Source organism: Rhinopithecus roxellana, chromosome 16, assembly GCF_007565055.1.
Source record: "Rhinopithecus roxellana isolate Shanxi Qingling chromosome 16, ASM756505v1, whole genome shotgun sequence".
Lineage (NCBI taxonomy): Eukaryota > Metazoa > Chordata > Mammalia > Primates > Cercopithecidae > Rhinopithecus > Rhinopithecus roxellana.
In genome coordinates, this window is record NC_044564.1 from 26616401 (window position 1) to 26625974 (window position 9574).

The following is a 9574-nucleotide window of genomic DNA, read 5'->3' on the forward strand; positions in this document are numbered from 1 at the left end:
TCCCAAGTTATGTCTGATTGTCATTTCTTCTCTTTTTATTCAAATTTTCAGAAACACTCAACAGAACTGGTCACTTTTTCTTTTTTAAAGAATCACTTTTTTTCTCTTTTAGAAAAACATATTCTCCTGGGGTTAATCCCACTGCACTAGCTTTTCCTTCTCAGTTATCTTTGTCACTCTTTTTCAGCCTGACTGCTAATTTTTGGTTTGGCCTCTAAAATTATTTCTGGCCACCTCTGTTCTCATATCTGAACTCTTTCTCTAGGTTAGCTTGTCCAGCCATTTGGCCACATGGCTTCAATTACCATCTGTTTGCAAGTAACCACCATGTTTTTATCTTTGGTACAGGCTTCCTTGAATACCGTACCCCTTTATAAAATATCTTTTTAAATATATATTCTTGGAATTACCAAATGTTGAGATTTTGAGCTTTTTTCCCACTTCATGACCTGAAATATCATGAAATGTCATGAATTACAAATTTAGAGATTTTGAGCCTTTTTCCCACGTCATGACCTAGTCATTGTCCTTTCGATATGTGGCCTTCAGACCCTAAAATCTAGAAGTTATTCTTAATAATTTCATGCCTTAGAATCATTCTATCATTAAAAATCATTCTATCACTAAATTCTGTCAACTGAACATCCAAAACAGTATTCCAAATTCATTTACTTCTAATTTTTACTACTATTTCCCTGGTTCAAGCCATCATTATTTCTTAGGTTTACTTTAATACTCCTTGTTCATCTTATGACTTACACTCTTAGTCATAAGACCAAAAAGAAGTCTTAAAGTAATCCTACACAGAAGCCTGTGTCATCTTTTTAAAAACTTACATCAGATTATGTAATTTGCTTGCTTAAAATCTTCCAACTGTTTCCAATTGCATTTAAAATTAAATCAAAACTGTTCACTATGATCTGCAAGTAGATCATGAGACCTTTTGAATAATCAAGACCCTGATTATCTTTTTAGAATCACTCATACTCAGCTTTCCTTATGTTCCAGCCATGCCTTCTATCACTCAAAAGTCTAATGTCGTTGTAGCCCTATGGCCTGTGTATTAACTTTTCCCTCCTACTAGAATTATTCCCCACCATATATTGCATGGCTGTCCTTTCCTGTCATTTATAGCTAGGTGGCATTCACAGTCACCCAATGTAAAGAATCAATTGCTTACTATCATAGCATCATATTTATCTTTTTCATAGCACTTATTACTATCTTAAATGTTTTATTTCCTTATTATTTCCAGTATCTCCTGATTAGAACATAAACCTTATAAAATCTGAGCCCCATGACTCTTACTGTTTCTGCCACTTGGAAGAGTGCCTGGCTTATTGTAGGTATTAGTTTGTTATTTATTGACAGAATAACTATAAACATGATTTTGAGAGCCATAGAAAGATAGATTTAAGTCTTAGCTGTTAGTTTTTCTACTCTTGTGACCCTGAGAAAACCAGTTTGACTTTTTGAGACTTGATTTCCACATCTATAAAATGAGGGCAGTGATATTTTTGTTTTGTATAGTAAAGCTTAAATGAGAGTGTGCTGCTGAAATCCCTAATATGGTGCCCCAAACTTAGAAAGTACATAATGATTCATATTCTTCTTATTATAAAGTATGATGGTTAGTACCATTGTTATATTGTCATTGTTACCTAAGCACCTACGATATTTACCTTGTCATTATTTTCACTGCTAATCATTATTACCTCATCACTGTTTTCACTATTTTGGATTATGGATCATGTGCTTTAGGGTGTGAATGTCACTTTCACAAGGTAATAAAACCATTGTCAACTATTACCTTACTATAATCTTACCTTAATATAATCTTCTCTTCAAAATCTCTTGTTTCTGAGTGGAAGAAAACTAAGCTCTGGGCTGGGCGTGGTGGCTCACGCCTGTAATCCCAGCACTTTGGGAGGCTGAGTCAGGTGGATCACCTGACATCAGGAGTTCGAGATCAGTCTGGCTAACATGGTGAAACCCTGTCTCTACTAAAACTACAAAAAAATTAGTCAGGTGTGGTGGCAGGTGTCATCAAGCCCAGCTACTCGGAAGGCTGAGGCAGGAGAATCGCTTGAACCCGGGAGGCAGAGGTTGCAGTGAGCCGAGATCTCACCATTGCACTCCAGCCTGGGCAACAAGACCAAAACTCCATCTAAATAAATAAATAAATAAATGGAAAGAAAAAGAAAAAAAAGACAAGCAAGCTCTGAGTAATCAAAAGTTTAACCCAGGCAAATCAAGATTTGAGAGGACTATAACCAGCTCTTTCTCTGCATTCCATTTTGTTCTCAACAAGCTCCTGTTGATCCTGGAGGAAAAATCAAATGACCCCCACACACTACAAATAACTCTAAAATTAGAGCGATTTCCGTTATATCACTTAGACGGTTAGATATTGAGGCATGGTAAACCACTCTAAAACTTCGTGGCTTAAAACAGAAAACATTCTGTTAGCTCAGGGTTCTATTGTCTAGTAATTTGGGCTGGACTCTGTGGTTCTGCTGTCTTTAACCAGGTTTACTCATGCATCTGAGGTCAGTGCTAGTTAGATAGGCAGCTCTGACTCCAGCGTTTGACTGGTTGTTAGTTGGGTTGACAGTGGCACCTGGTCTCCATGCCTTTTATTCTCTGGCAGATTGGTCTGAGTTTATTTGCACATTGATAGCAGGTTACAAGAGCAAAAAGATTGGAAGTTTTAAGACTTCTTAAAGCCTAGGCTTCTAGTTGGCACACTCGCTCTTCCTCTACATTCTATTGGCCAAAACCAGTCACAAGGGCATCCCAGATTCAAAAGGTAGAGAAATCAACTACTTATTAATGAAAGTTGATCCAAAGTATTGTGGCTATTTTTGCAATCTATCACAATCAAATTGCCTGAGTATAGTATGAGAGATGTTAGTAACATAGTAATATCTGAAGACATTAACTCCTACCATTCCTCTAGTAATATCAGATCAGACAGTACACACCCAATCCACCCCATCTCCTTTGTAGAAGTCCTTGCATACAACATTGGAGTAAATGCCTACCCTCATCTGCTTTTCGCTTCACTGGCTTAGGTTCTACACTCTTTTAGCCAGTGGCTAGTGTCCTCATCATCCATATCAGAGATATTAAACCTTTCATGTTCTTTTATCTACTTAATATCATCTGTCATCTGTTCTATTTCTTCAGAACTCAATTAGAAAGGCACTGCTTAGCTAATAATCAATCCATTCAATTATATTACTAACTAATGATGATTTTATATCTTGGAACAAATTGGCAATTTTCTTTTCATCTTCAATTTTCAAAATGGGCAAAACGGTAAAATTTCAGGCAAAGTGAGTGGGTGGGCCAGAAAAAGAAAAATGTAGGGAAAATGGGGTGGTTTGTTTATCTGGGGAATAAAATGACACATTTCTATGCATAAAGTTAACTCTATTTCCCAGATTCCAACAATTGTGATGGTGGCTTTAAGACTTTGAAGCAATGGCATGTGTTACAAAAAGCTTTTTCCATCTTCCCAAAGAGCTGTCAGGCACACACAAGGGCACACACAAGGTTCTCTATATGAATCACATGCATATGTAGCTCCAAAACATCTGGTGAATCCAGTACCCAAATTAGTCAAACTGATGATTTGGCGTCCTATAGACCAAGTATCTAAACAATCAACAAAGCAGATTGAAATTACTGGGGCTTAGTATGTAATGTGAAAAGACCAACTGGGCTAGGAATGGTTGGTTGACAGGCTGTAGCTGGCTGGCTGGCTGCCTGAAACATATGGGGGCCCCACTGGTGTATGGACTTCTTCCCAGAGGCGATAGTGCATGCAGTGGCTGTGGACAGGGGGCTCTTTTTCAAAGATACATACAGTCAGTGTCAGCTGGCTGGCTTTAACTAGCAAAGCAACATTCCATGTAAGCACAAGCTGTCCCCCCAGAGGGTTCAGCCGAAGGGTTCATGGTGAGTGGGCAGTTATCCTTCACGTGAATATAACACACTGTACAAAGCACTTTCACATAAACTGTCTCATTATAGTGAAGCATTCTTTTGTTTTATTTTTGTCAACACATAATAAGTGAGAAAATTGTTGAAAGCTTACTGATTTCCCCAAGGTCACTTAGAAAACAGCTGAGCCAGGCCAAGCATCTAGATGTCCTAAGTCTGGGACACTATTTTCTGTGTAGAGATGAAGGAGGATAGCTATAGGAGTGATCATCATGAACAAATAAGGAATGAAATTTTCAGTATAGGACACTGAAACCATATAGGGAGAGTAATCAGAGATGACACCAATATAATAGTCCATGATCATTTAGAGTTGAAAATATTTTAGATGTAATCTCTCTCCAGAATAAAAGATTTTTCCATCCTGATGGTTACACAAGTTCAAAAAGTGAGGAAAAACATGATAGTTAGACACATATAACCTAAACAAACTCATCAAAAGTGGTGAAAACAAAGTTATTGTTATTCTCTTTGGTTACCTGAAATATTTGTATCTCATGGAACAGGATGAAGTCTCATGGATTAAAGAGGGTCAGCAATTCTTTGTTATATTCTCATTTAGAACTGATGTTCATTCACCCTCCCATTGTATCTGCCTTTGGTCCTGTGAGTACTTGCCCCTACTAGGAGGAAGAAGTGATATTATACCAGTTCTAGGCATACCCTTTAACAATGTGGAAAATGTTTGCTTCTTCCCTCTTAGAACATTTTTTTCTTACGATGCTATATCTTGGAACCCAATTGCTGTGGTGTGGGAAGCCCAAGACACAGAGATTGTCCATGCGTAGTTCCAGCAGATCATCTTGGCTCCTAGGCAACTGCCAGTATCACCTGCTAGCCATGTGAGAGAACCATCTTTGACCTTCTAGTTAGTCAAGCTCCTGTTGACTGGGATGAAAGTCATCATCCAAGCCAACATTGTACAGAGCAGAAAACCACTCAGCAGAGCCCAGACAACAAAATAATTGTTTTTTAAAAAATAAAATGGTTCTTGTCTTAAAACGAGTTTTGGTTGATTACTTATTCAGCAACAGACAAACAAAACAGAAATTACTGCCTGGAAGTGTAACATCGTTTTAGCAAAAGTGTAACTATTTGGCACTGGATTTGGAGCTAAGAGCTAGGCAGAATGTGGTTTCACATTAAGGAAATCATAACAAAAGGTGGGAAGCACAGGGAAAACTTTTTATTTGAAGCTGAAAATAACATTACTTATTTCATATAGTGTCAAAAGCTAGTCAACACTATCACCTAAGGTAACACAGAAAGTAGAAAAATGCCTAATGAACTTGTAAATTCAGCTGAGAATATTTATAGGCAAAATGTTAAAGGTCCCTACTCATTTATTTTAGCTGCATATAATATAATATCAAGATAGAGACAGAAGAAAGAGATATGAATTAGAGAAGGGATTTTTAGGTTTTCAAGATAAGACTTGCTGTTTTGTTTTGTTTTTTGAAGAATTTTCTTCCATAGACACTCCCAGAAAAAGACTCTTCAGACAATAATTACATCCAGGGCACTGCCAGAAAAATGTGATCTAAGGCAGAGCTTCAAGGATGCATCTGTTAGACTCTGTTAGGATCTCAGACTTAAGGCAGTGCTTTTCAGCTGGGCAATAAGGCTTCTAATCCTCTGAAGTCCATTTATCCTAGACTGTCTCTGGGATCTTAAGGGTGTTATTCCATATTACTCTGACACCCAGGCTAAGCAAGGTAAAAAAGGACCAGTCTCAAAATGATTTGTGGGTCCATTATTTTGGTTAATAGAGTAATGTAGACTGTGATTTATGAAGTAAATTATAAATTGACACACAGGAAACCCACACAATGTTTAAGGGATTTTATGGACTTTGAATTAAAGGAACAGAGGTAATTTATAATAAAAAGAGATACTGAGGCCTCCAACTTCCTATGGACAGGAAGAAGACATGCATGCTAATTAAATGCAAACTTGGGGCATTTCTTGTCCCAAGGAATGGAAAAGGAAGGATGGCATGGAGAGAAGAGCCAAGAACCCAAAAAGTAGAGCCAAGAAGCATTGAAAATCACCCCCAAGGTACATGTCTGTAATAAATTATTGCCAATATGTACCCAACTTGATTTCACAATTGCTGTGGATCATTGACATGGTTCCTATTTCCCAACTCCCCTTCTTGGATGGACCAGAGTGGTGTGCAAGGGCCGTTTGTTAAATGTTCAGGAATTTTGCAAGCTAGTTGATAACACATTGATAGATAGAAATTCACTATGCTATTCACACTGTTGAAATTAGCAAATGTTACAAACTGATACTTCCCCTGTCACTGGAGAACCTTTGAGAAACATTTACTAACAAAGCAGGGGATGGGAATGTGAATTGTGGTTCTTCTGTTCCTGTCTGTCTATTATATGTTGAGTATGTAGGGGTCAAATTAGTCACTTTATTTCATTAGGCTTTCATGTTGAAAGATACCACATCCAAGACATCTTATCTGTAATTAAACCTCATTTAAATGATGAGATCCTGCTCTTGAAGCCACATCAGGTAAGAAAATGAGATTTTTGGAGGTCTGGGAGAAGAGAGAGTATATTTCACATGTGAAGGAAATATAAGTAATGTAAGGCCATAGAGCAAAATCTAGGTATCTTAAAGATGTCCACAGCTTCTTTGTATTTCTCCCTAAAGTTGAAATGTTTATTCCTCATCTTCTTGAATCTGGCTCATCCTGTGGCTAACTGCTCAAGTAATATACTCTGATAGAAGTGACACCGTGCCAGTTCCAAGCCTACACTTTAAAGGGAATGAGAGCTGTCATTTCCTCTCTGTTGGAACACTTATATTTGAGAAGTCAAACCATAAGAATAGGCTGTATATAACTGCTCCATTTGACAGCCCCAGTTGAGCTCTCAGCTAAAAGCCAGCATCAATCACCAGCCATGCAAATAACCATCTTGGAGTTCCAATGCAGTTAAGCTACTAGATGACTGCAGCACCAGCCAATGTTTCATGGAGTAGAAGAACTGCTCAGCTGAGCCCAGTCATCCCACAGAATTGCAAAGGAGAATAAATTGATAGTTTTTTAAGCATAAAATTTTGGGAAAGTAGTAGTAAACTATCAAATCAACAAATAATTTTTCTATTAAACTATTTCAGTTTATACCGCTTGGGGTTGGAGAAGGCAGGAAAAGTCATGGTTGAGGTAAATGTTGTAGTTAAACTCCTAGTTTTAGAGATAAAGACACTGACATCTTAACTAGGGTAAAACAGCTTGTACAAGGTTACAGATATTGTTAGTTATTGAGCTTGCCTTGTAACTCATGTTTTCTAAATACTATCTCATATGCATCATTTTATATCTGGGTTTTTTTTTTTTTTTTTGTCATTCTCAAATGTTCTTTTACTTTATTCTCTGTAATGTTTATAGTATTTTTACAAAACTTCCACTGAGTCAACGCTTCTGCCTCAAGTTTATCCTGCGAATCATGAAAACTCAACCCAGCTGTCTCCCTGCCAACCCAGAAAAAGTGTTAGGACTCAAACCTAACACTTCATGTAACCATCTCCTCTACTTACTATAACATCTACTAAGTGCTAGGCACTAAGTAGAGGTTTGATTTGAAAATATTTCTTGCTAAATTATTTTATCTCTTTTTCTCAGTATCTTAAGCAACATGTGTCTGAATGTATTCATTACTTGGTGTTCAGCAAGTATAAATTAACTTTTTTACTTGTGTAAGGTATAGGTAGAAATATATAATAAATACATTAAAATTAACTTGAAGCTCTTGGAAAAAGAACATAAACATTTCAAGGAAAAGTATAAACATATCTGTATCTACAAATGCAACAATATTAATGTATTTATGAACAATGATACAAACAATGTTTGTTTGTTTGGTTTTGAGACAGAGTCTCACTCTGTCATCAGGCTGGAGTGCAGTGGCACGATCTTGGCTCACTGCAACCTCTGCCTCCTGAGTTCAAGTGATCCTCATGCCTCAGCCTTTCGAGTAGTTGTGATTACAGGGGTGCATCACCATACTCTGTCAATTTTTGTATTTTTACTAGAGATGGGGTTTCGTCATCTTGGCCAGGCTGATCTTGAACTCCTGGCCTCAAATGATCCACTTGCTTTAGTCTCTCAAAGTGATTATAGGCATAAGCCACCACACCCAGCCCAAACATAAAAGGTTTATGCACACATGCACACACATTTAAACATTCTATACAACTTTGTTTGAATTATGAGAAAATGACTAAATAGTCCCTTTTCAAGCTAAAAAAGTTAAAGAAGGCTGTAGCCACCTCCAAGCCCGCCGCCACTGCCTCTGAGCAGAAGATGGCTGTGCCACCCACGTATGCCGATCTTGGCAAATCTGCCAGGGATGTCTTCACCAAGGGCTATGGATTTGGCTTAATAAAGCTTGATTTGAAAACAAAATCTGAGAATGGATTGGAATTTACAAGCTCAGGCTCAGCCAACACTGAGACCACCAAAGTAACGGGCAGTCTGGAAACCAAGTACAGATGGACTGAGTACGGCCTGACGTTTACAGAAAAATGGAACACCGACAATACACTAGGCACCGAGATTACTGTGGAAGATCAGCTTGCACGTGGACTGAAGCTGACCTTAGATTCATCCTTCTCACCTAACACTGGGAAAAAAAATGCTAAAATCAAGACAGGGTACAAGCGGGAGCACATTAACCTGGGCTGCGACATGGATTTCGACATTGCTGGACCTTCCATCCGAGGTGCTCTAGTGCTAGGTTACGAGGGCTGGACTGGCGGGTTACCAGATGAATTTTGAGACTGCAAAATCCCGAGTGACCCAGAGCAACTTTGCAGTTGGCTACAAGACTGATGAATTCCAGCTTCACACTAATGTGAATGACGGGACAGAGTTTGGCGGTTCCATTTACCAGAAAGTGAACAAGAAGTTGGAGACCGCTGTCAATCTCGCCTGGACAGCAGGAAACAGTAACACGCGCTTCGGAATAGCAGCCAAGTATCAGATTGACCCTGACGCCTGCTTCTCGGCTAAAGTGAACAACTCCAGCCTGATAGGTTTAGGATACACTCAGACTCTAAAGCCAGGTATCAAACTGACACTGTCAGCTCTTCTGGATGGCAAGAACGTCAATGCTGGTGGCCACAAGCTTGGTCTAGGACTGGAATTTCAAGCATAAATGAATACTGTACAATTGTTTAATTTTAAACTATTTTGCAGCATAGCTACCTTCAGAATTTAGTGTATCTTAATGTATGTCTGGGATGCAAGTATTGCTAAATATGTTAGCTCTCCAGGTTAAAGATGATTCAGCTTTAAGATGTTACCCTTCCAGAGGTACAGAAGAAACCCATTTCCAAAAATGGTCCTTTCAGTGGTAGACTCGGGGGGGGGGGGCTTGGTGGCTCCTTTGAGATGCCAGGTTTCTTTTTTATCTAGAAATGGCTGCAAGTGGAAGCTGATAGTATGTAGGCACTTTATAAATTCATATTGAGTAAATGAATGAAATTGTGATTTCCTGAGAATCGAAGCTTGGTTTCCTAACCCTAATTATGAGACGCTTGCTGCTTG

General features: G+C 38.4%; 1 pseudogene across 1 annotated transcript; it reads left to right on the forward strand.

The window, feature by feature from the left end:
* Positions 1 to 8320: 8320 nt before the first annotated feature.
* Positions 8321 to 9183, forward strand: LOC104680796 (annotated as a pseudogene). The gene has a single exon (XR_750505.2). The product of XR_750505.2 is annotated as a voltage-dependent anion-selective channel protein 1 pseudogene (transcript).
* Positions 9184 to 9574: the final 391 nt, after the last annotated feature.